We start from the raw sequence: 10,397 nt of genomic DNA on the forward strand, positions 1-10,397 counted from the left end.
TGCTGCTCAGATTGCTCACGATTGTAATTCACCCCATTTTACAATGAAGTTGATGCCCAAGAGTCAACATGCTGGGGACAGAATGCAGCTTTCATGTGTCTTCCTTTGGCTGCCCTTTGTCTCTCCTTCCTATGCCCTGCTTACCTCCCCTGCTCCATCCCTGGCGTGTGGAAGGAGAAGGGAAGGATTGAACTCCACCTTCCTTCTGGGTTGTTTCTTGAGGATGTCCAAGGACAGTAGATGGTGGGTGCCCTTAGAGACACACATCCAGCACAAAACAGTATCCAGAGGTCAAGCATGCAGCGGGGGACCTTGCCAAAGGAGACAACAGAGAAAGCAGTGTGAGGCAGCAAGGCCTCACTTTTGACAAAGGGAAACGAAAAGTTAGAAAATCAATACCTTACTTAACCTTGAAGCTGTGACGTGGTAGAAAAGACTGGTTGGCTCCTTAAATCCAGAATTATAATCTCAAGCCTGTCACTTCTTCTGTGCTGTCTTGGGCAAATCATTGGACCTCTTTAAGATCTCATTTCCTCTTCTGAAAAACTAGCATATCATTGTCTTGCAGCGTGAGTAATGATGGTTAAATGAGATGATATATGCAAAGGGCAATATACACTAAGTCACGTAGAATAGATACTGGGCTGAGGTGGGGGAGAAGGGAGGGAGTCTGTAGCTCCCTCAGATTTTCTAGGTTGTCCCTAATGCCCCATTCCAAAGTTCATTTTGGGGGGACTTGATAGATGTGTTTGTTTTGATATGTAAAACAAACACATCTATCAAGACAGCACAGACAACAATCAATTAGGTCTGTCTTATTTTCATATAGAAGGCATCATCAACCAGTGAGGTACTTTTTTATTAGTATGTTTGCAACACTGACATCATGTCCTTTTATTTTATTTCTATTAAGAGATTAAATGTAATACCCGAAAAAGATCAGAGCAGAGATAAAGAGAAAACAAAGTCAGGAAAAACAGTAGTAAGCAATAAAAACAACAGCAGTGAGTTCTTTTAGTTTTTGTCTTAACCTTTTTGTCATTTTGTTGTTTAATGAACTGAGTCATCCTCTGGACAAACTTCACAAAATGGAAACATAAATGGGAAAAAAGAACAGAACCAAAAGCAATAACAAACAGCAAAGTGATACAAAAAACTCGTTTTAAAAAGTGAAATCAATATACACTGTTGGTGAAAACAAAAACAGTTCAGGTGGTCTAAAGAGGTCAAATAAAATATACAAAGTGAAAAATAAATGTTTCCACTTCTCTAATGAATTATTCCTCACCACCATCCAGAATTAGCTACTCCCAATAGCCAAAAACTTTTTCCTTCTTGTCTTCAAATTGCGAATGATGGTATTCATTGTTTGGAAAAAAAAAGATAGAATGTGGAAAATTCCCAGAGGCATCTAATTTGCTAGAAGATAATGAGCATCATATGAAAGAAGTAAGAGCTTTCCTAGATCCTGACAAAATAAAGATATCAATCAAGGAAACTCCCCAAAGGAAGTCCAGATGGCGATGCAATTGAACTTTACCGTGCTCCTCGGCCTTCCAGTCCCCATGCCCTTGCAATTGCCAGGAAAATCACCCAGCAGAATACCATGCCTGATACATACCATGACATGAATTATTTGGAAAAATTCTGCAAAATCTTCACCTTGTTCAGGATCCAGTATAAACACATAAACAAACCTTTCTAAACTGTTCCTTATACACAGCCCTGGTCCACTTGAACTCAGGGGCCTTGTGAAAGGAAATGAAGGCATCACTTATCACATGACATGGATCACCCCAAAACATGTGACCATGTTTGTTGAAATTCCAAATTTCAGAAACGTGTAAAAACAACAGGACATTGCTATGGAGTAAGTGATTGTGCTCCTCTAGAGTACACCTTGAAACAGATTTCCCATGTGGTGGTGACCTGTGGAAGGTGATTAGGTCATAAGGGCTCTACCTTCAAGAATGGAAATTATGCCCTTATAAAAGAGGCCTGAGGGGCTGGGGATATAGCTCAGGAGCACAAGCCCCTGCCTGGCAAGCGCAAGGTCCTGAGTTCAATTCCAACTACAAAAACAAAACAAAACAAAACAAAACAAAACAAAACAAAACAAAAACAAAAAAGAGGCCTGAGGGTGCCTTCTGCTTCCTTTGCCATGTGAGGACACAGAGGCACCATTTATGAAGAATAGACCTTCACCAGACCCCGAATCTGTTGGAGCCTTCATCCTGAACCCCTCAGCCTCCTAAACTATGACCAATAAATTTCTGCTTATGGAATGTATTGACCCAGCCTAAGTTATTTGTTATAGCAGCCTAAACAGACTAAGACAGACAGATATGCTGGATTTTACTAAGATTCCTATAAAATTGAAATGGCTGAAATCTTAAGAAAAAGCCAAAGAGAAACTAAGGTACCACTAAAATCAGATGCCAGCCTATCTGTGTCTTTTGTTCTTTAATATGATACAGAGCACGGGGTGGGGTGAGAAAAATAACTGATTTCATTAGGAGAAAGCGAATTGAAAGACTCACTGTAGTTATTCAATCAGAGAGGCTTGGAACCAGATTGCCACAGCATCCTATCGCAGCGTGCTCCTGAGCACCAGGCTGTAAATCACATCTTCAGAAAGCAAATCATATTTACCAATAGGAGTGATTCTAGAACTGAAACTTGCCTTGCTGATTAAAGATTCAACACTGAATTAAATCTGTATAACCACCACCCTCTCGCACACACACATCAGACAACCAGGGAGATCCCTCTGTGGCTGGTTCCAGACCTTTCTCCCAGCTACCTGGCTTTCAGCAGTCCAGGAGGAAAGGACTATCACCTCACCCTGCGAAGAACCTCATGATAAACCAAGCAGTGGCCATCCTTTCCCCATATTCCCCAGTGAAGAAGCCCAGGCAAACGCTGCCGAGGTAGAACAGACACTTCTACATTCAACAAACATACACTGCTTGCTTTGGTATGCCTGTGATCTCACACATGGAGAGGGATCCAGAGTTGTAGACAATTCCATGTGATGCTAAAAAAATGTTCTAGAATATACTGAGAGAAAAGAAGAATGCTGTATTTCATTGATTTTAAGACACCATTGGTCTACGTATCACCAAAACAGAGAGACAGAGACAGAGAGACAGACAGAAACAGAGAGAGAGTGACTTCCAACTCTAAGGTGCCACCCAGGGCAAAGTGTATTCTAATGCAAGAGGGGAATAAGAATATGCATTTTAGAATGGTGAAATGTGGCGATTAACTTTTAAAGAAGTGATAAGTGTTATCTTTCAGCTGAACCAAGCCTTGGAGGTGTCTCAAGGAGCAGTGACACTTGATCTGGGTCTTGAAGGCTTTTTGCCAGCTGGAAAAGGAATGGGAAGGTTGAAGGAATAGCCTGAGCTAAGTATGAAGGGTGAAAGCAATAGGAATATTTATAGACTGGCTGATATGTGCTAAGTAGAGATTAGAAGTTAGAAGATGTGGGGAGAAAGAGCCAGTTACCAAATCTGGAAACATTGAAGTGACACGTAAATCTATATCAAGCTTGAGAGTTTGTGCCCATTGTAATAGGGAGCCATAGAATGTTTTGAGCTGGAAAGTGACATATAGCCAAGCTTTGGAAGGGTCAGTTTGGCAGGATAAATAAACGACAAAATAGAAAAAAGTAAGAATAGACCCAAGGATACAAGATAAGCTTGTTACAACCAGCCAGGTTAAGGTGGGTGGAAAGAAAGTCACCTACGTGGATCTGTGTGATGAAATTAGATTGTAAAAGGTTAAGGCCAGCATATTGCTATGAGACTAAAAGATCTATAACCACACTCAACAATGTGGATAAATCTTACCAACATAATGCTGAGTGAAAGAAGCTAGACACAAAAGAGGGCAGTGCTAACATTTATATTAGGTCTTAGAGGCTACAACAAGCAGTCTATGGTATTAACAGTCAGGAGAGTAGGTTCTCTTAGGTAGGGGAGTGACTGGCCAGGGACATGACAGGGGCTGCAGGTGCTAGTAACATGGGTGTGTTCACTTTTGTGAATCCATTGTGAGCTGTATATTTAGAGTTTGCATAGTTTTCTGTATGTGTGCCATGGAGGGCTATGGAGGAAACTGGAAGTAAAGGTTCAGGGTGGAGGAGTATCAGGATGCAGGAGTGCATATAGGCACTCAGTCTTGGAATGAAGTGAGGTGTTGGGGAAACATCATGGCCCAAAGGGGTTTGGTGTGATGTGCTTGGAGCAAGCAAGGAGAATGCAAGTTTCTCATCTCCAGCCCAACCTAACAGAGACCCTCCAGATGTTTCGGTAAAGAATAACCAGGAAACAGAAGGAGTAGCATGAGTAGGAGTACAAGGGAAACAAAAGAAGGGGAGACTCTCTGAGACAGCCTGATGCTCCCAGTTAGCGCTCATCTCCAAGGAAAGAGCAGGACGAGGAAGCTACCAAGCCAGGCCAGGGGACTGCTGAAGGTCCAGAGACAGCACCAAAAATCTCTGGGAGATGAGTAAAGGAAAGGGAGATGCTTGGCAAGCAGCAGGTTTCTGGTTTTCTGAGACCTGAGGAGGGTGTGTTCAGCAATGGGGGATTTGGGTATTGATGTTCAGCAGCACTGGAGAAGAAGCGATTATACAAACAGTGTTGATAACAGGAAGGAGTGGCGTGCTCCCTGGAAGTCGGAATGTCTGCAACAAGAACCTGCCTGGGTACACTCCTTTTTATTCATGGAGCTATTTGGACAGCAGTTTAGAGAAATGAGGAGACACCATGATTCAGGGGTAAAGCAGGGCATCAAGATATTCTAGGGTGTGAGGTAGAGAAACCCATCCAGGCGAGTGTGGATATTGAGGGTATTGTTTAGTAGATTTACTCCCTGGGCCAAAGTGGGCAGATGATCCCAGGCTGTGACTTCAGCACTTTCTTATTTGACAATTTGACCAATGTTTTTGGGTAAGAAAGACAATCAATTTGCCTAATACTGTGGTACTAGGCAAAAGAGATGGTGAATATAAGAGATAACATACCTTCCAGAAAGGATGGCCCCCTACATTAGATTGGGACATCAGGATATGATCATTGACCAAATGCTCCAATTCTGTTCATAGATCCTCAAATTAAACTGCTAACAAATAGGATTAGAGAGATCTGGCTTGCTGTTCACTTGAAACAGAAGTGACAAACCCATAGAAAACATGTCTATGCTCTTGGAGAACCACCAGCTCCCCAGGAATCAAGAGAGTAATGAGTGAGACTGTAGGAAGATATGGGTAACTCTGGATTGCAAGGACAGAGGCCTGAACACAAAGAGACGGCCCTGCTCTTCTACCTGCAAGGGTTTTTCAGTCAGTTCTGGCATCATCTTTGAAGAGAACGCTGGACAGAGTAGTGACCAGGGAAGGATGAGGGATCTGGGGACGTTTCTGCTGAGGAAGGAACACTTGGTTGGAAGTAGGTGTAAGGAGATGCTTGTCAGCTGTTCTTTTGAAGAGCTGCCATGGATTAGGAAGTTGGGGCACCACGAAATTCTGCTGCAACTTAGGATCCAATGTAAAAGCCTATGTGGAGTTTAAGGAGGCAGGCATTGACCTTTCCATGCTTTGCAGCATTATTACTATTTATTGCATGCTTAATAAATGCTTAGGACTGTGTGAATTACATTATATTCATCATCTTACTTAATAAGAATTAATTACATGTAAAGTGCTTAAATTAGTGGTTGGCACATGTCAGCACTCAATAGAAATGAGCTGCTTTTACTATTTAATCATCACAATAGCTCTAGGAAAGAAGAACTAGTACCACCTTAATTTTACAGCAGAGAAAACTGAGGCCCAGGAAATGAAATGACTTACCCAAAGGTGCACCTGTAATGATTGATAAGCCAGAGTTTGAACCCAAGACTTCCTATTAAGGTAAGGAGGGACCTGTGTGTGGGTCAGGTGACTAAACCAGAGAGTTTATTGGCCGCTTTCCCATCTAAGGCTGTTCCCAAAATGTGTCTCTTGGTACTTGTTCATCCATGGTCTCCTTTGTCAAAGTTTATTGGTTTTAAAATTTCCAAATGAGAGGGGTGTTGAGCCCCTTTGTCAGTCTGTGTCCTTCTAGTGTCGGTCTAGTGACCGCTTATGAGTGAAACTTCCTGGCTGGTTGTGGTTTAAACGTGTCCTCCCAGAAGCATATGTTGGAAACTTCATCCCTGGTGTTGGGAGATGGGCCCCAGGAGAGGTGATCAGGCCAGGAGGGACCTGCTGTCTTGACTGGACTGATGCTGTCAGTTCGGGAAAGAGTCTGTTATCACGGAAGTGGGTTTTGGGAGAACCCAGAAGGAGATCAAATCCATCTTTTATTCAAGGGGTAGCCTTGCCATCTCACCTCCCTTCTTGTTGGTGCTGATCTTCAGCAGTGCTCATTGCCTCTTCAGGACTTCCCTCTGAAGTCAAAAAAAGCCATGCTCAGGGACAGCAAGTGGAGGAGAGTCAAGCACAAGAGCTTGAGTCAGAGCGGGTTTGGACATGGTTGCTGCCTCTGCAGAGCATCATTAATGAACCTAGACCTCAGCCTCTTAGTTTGCAAAACTGAGATGAGCTCCTAACACCCATTTTTCAAGCAGTCATGAAAACTAAAGATGATGCATACCAAGGTATCGGGCACAGAGTAGGTGGGTGTTTAATAAATGGTAGCTATTATTATTGTGCGAACATGTCACCAGACCATATTTGATGCCTGAAACCCAACTTTTCCATTTAAAAAACATGCCTTGGAGAAAAGGAAAAAGCTACTTAGATTCATTCAGTTAATCTTTTCAAGAGCCATCATTCATAACTTATCCATTAAAAAATGGGGAAATTTAAAACAATGCACTTAAAAACAGCTGAGCTACTTGACTGAAAGAAACATTTCAATGTAAACATGAATAAGAAATACACCAGGCGATGTTTGCAAAAGTGGCTCATAATGTTTTCTTTTAAAGAAAAAGATTAAAAAGAAGGTCTTGCTGCTGTTGAGAGTCAGAATGGAGACAGGCATGGATGATAGGTCTCACTGGGAAACTGGTGTGGGAAACTGGACCCACTTTCTGAGGGGCAGGTAGGTGCAGGGGGCAGATCTGAGCTCCTCCAACTCAGGAAGAAGGAGGTGTTCAGTCTAAATACAGGCAAAGAGCAGATGGAGCAATGGTGTAAGGTGGGGGATGTTGACCAGCTTCTGGGTATCAGAATCCTGTTCGAGGGGATGCATGCCCTGCTGGCAGACAGCAGATGGACTATGGCTCCCAAATCTACATAAAGCTTCTGGGCACTCTGATCTTTGAGCTGGGGTCTTGGAGCCAGATTTTTCTGCATAGGAGAAAGGATTGCTAAAGAGGGTAAGGTAATGGGAGAATATGAGAGTTTAAACCACCCAGATCTTGTTAGACACTGATGTTTATCACATTCTGGAGGTGCCACTCTGAACACGGTGCTTTCCAAGTCTCCACTACCTCTCTTATAAGGTTGATGAGCTCAGTCAAGTGTATCCAGTCCTGAGATGTGACCCATCTATTGTATTCTTATTAATAGTATGAAGAACAGTTATAACTCTAGCCACTTCTCACCCCTCCCTCTACTCATACTCTGGTTCTTGCCACGGGAACCAGGCTTGTTGTAACAGCCTCCTTACCAGTATGCCCGCTTCTGTCCTTCACCCTACTGACAGATTTCCACTCAGCTATTCATATGCTTTTTGTCATGAAACTATGCTCTCAAAACCCTCCCGTGGGTTCCCATTTCTTTATAAACAGCCCAAAAGCACCTAGCTGGGGCTGGGGATTTAGCTCAGCGGCAAAGTGCCTGCCTGGCAAGCGCAAGGTCATGAGTTCGGTTCCTGGTACCGGAGAAAAACCAAAAACTAAAAAAAACAAAAAAAAAACAAAAACAAAAAAAACCACAAAAGCACCTAGCTCCTGCACAATCTCTCCTGCCCTTGACCTTTGGTATTACTGCTTACGCTATTGGTCATTCTGCCTAGCCACACTTCTGATTGTTCCTTGAATATTCCAGGCACACTCCTGCCCTGGAGCCTTGCTGTTCCACCTCATGGAAAACGATTTGCCCATCTCTCTTCCTTCCTTCCCTTAGGTCTTTGCTGGGAAGTTGCCTCAGTGTGTCCTCTGAACTTCCTATTTCAGACTGCAGCCCTACCTTATAGTCTCAACTCTTTCCTGTCCTAGTGTCCATGCCACTTTTCATAACCTTATTCCTATTTGCTGTCTCTTTCTCCACTGGAATGTCAGTTCTATAGGGGCAGCAATCTGGGTCTGGTTTGTTCACTCCTGCATTCACAGCAGCTAAGACACTGCCCAGTAGACCCTTCCCAACATTGGTAAATAGTTATTAAAATGGAAGAGGCTGGACTCTAGCTGTAGAGGGACATGGATTCTAAACTGGTGGCAAAGACAGAAATGCAGACCTAGGAAAGATGCCAGGGTCCCAGTTATCTAAACCAGAACACAAGGCCAGGGCAGGATCTCAGAAGCAGAGGGATGCCCGGGCACCAAAGTGGGGCATCAGATCAGACCATGGCCTGGTGCCAGGCTGATGGACGGAGAGGCTGGTGTTCCTGGGCTATGTGTCCTGGGCCCAGATCACCCCATGAGCAGAGACACAGGGGTTGCGAGGCAGGTGACCAGGCAGAGCCTTCAACCTCCTTAGTAAATGTCAGGCAAAGTTATCTCAGCTTTTAATGTATTCCCAGATGTAGGTGTCAGTGGATACTCTGTATTGGCACAGCTCTCAAGGAAAACACAAATGACTAAGGAAAAAAAGTGAAAATGCTCATCAGAAACCTGAGTGGAGGAGTGGAAGAAGGGCAAGAGGGAGAAATCTGTAACTAGTGTGTATCACGATGTCAAGTGAGACATCAACTGAGCAAGTGTCTAGGAGTTACTCTGTCCTTGGGACCATTTTTTTAGGGGGCGGTAGAGATGCTCAGGTGAGCTCTGCTCATACACATCTTCCAGTTTTGGGAAGAAGACGCGCTAAGAGGAGCTGGAGAGGTGGTGTCTACACAAGCCTAGAAAGAGGTGTCTGTGCAGAGCGAGTTTGGCCCGCTTCCCTGGCGCTCTCCAAGGTGCTGTCCAATAGCTCTGCTCAGCCTGCACACTGGTCTTCAGGCTTCTTGATAACCTGGTCTTGATCGGAACTACCCCTGCCCTGCTCTAGAACAGCAGGTCTATGGACAGCATCTGGTGCAACCCCCTCACCGAATGCCCGAGGTAACCGAAGTCCAGAGCAATTGGGAGTCAGCACATTGCACCCGCTTCAGAAGAGTCACTTTTCCACATCCAGCAGCCATTGTGGGGGTGCAGAAAGCCCCTGTGGGCTCTGCACTCCAATCTCTTTAGCAGCTCTGCACTCTTACACAAGCTCCAGATACCCTCTGAGCATTCACCTGGGAATTGGGGATGATAAACTAGCATACAGTACTTAGTTTATAGGGCTGCTGTGAGGATCACACTGTAAGACAGGTAGTAAGTGCTCAGTAAAGGTTAATTCGCACCTCTGCCACAAGGACGTGGACATAGCCTGCCATGCTTGCTTCAGGCTCAAGGGAATTTGTGATTTGATGTCCTACTGTGTCCCTCAAATTAATCAGCCCATGAGATTTTATAGCTTAATGAATACGATTTCCATTCTTCGTGGAGGGGCACAGAGGGGCCCAAGGTCTTTGGGTCGTCTCACTCAGACACTTCTGGCCCTGTACCGATTTCCCTAAGGTTAGCCTGTGTGGTCATGCTACCTGGCGGAGAGCAAGCCAAGTCCAGGGGCACGCAGGCCCTCTCTGGCCTTGGGACAGAGCTCCCACCCCTGGGAAAATTTTAGGGCGGGGCCCTTTAGGAGTGGGGACACGGGGAGGTCAAAAGCCTGGAGGGGGCAGTAGCGCACGCAAGGTTCACATCCCAGTCCTCGCTTGAGGTAGGCAAAGGGCGGCTGCTGCGTGGGGTGGGGAGAAGAAGAGTGTCCTTAGCCAAGGACCTACGGGTCGGCAGCCTAGAACCAAGGGGCTTGCGAGCGCCAGCGGGCATCTTCCGCAACCGTGCAGGCTGGACCAGGGCCTCCGGGCGCTGGAGCAGAAGAGAGAACAGGCTGCAGGTGCCCCATAGGACGTCTTCGCAGAACGTCGGCTCGTCCAGACTCGGCTGCCCAGACCTCGGAGAAGCAACCCCAAATCACCTTGCAGGTGCTACAGGAAGCGATCGGTGAAACGGCGGCGACCCCTGCGTGCGGCAGCGCGCTGTCCTGCTTCCCTGGATCGGCGTCCCCGCGCGCGCGGGTCTCCGGCGGTCGGCGGGCAGCAGCAGCCGGTGCGGCGGAGGGCCGGGGGCTCGTGTGTGCGGGTGCGGGGAGAAAGCTC

The sequence above is a fragment of the Chinchilla lanigera genome, unplaced genomic scaffold, assembly GCF_000276665.1.
Source record: "Chinchilla lanigera isolate Chin_1 unplaced genomic scaffold, ChiLan1.0 scaffold00018, whole genome shotgun sequence".
NCBI lineage: Eukaryota > Metazoa > Chordata > Mammalia > Rodentia > Chinchillidae > Chinchilla > Chinchilla lanigera.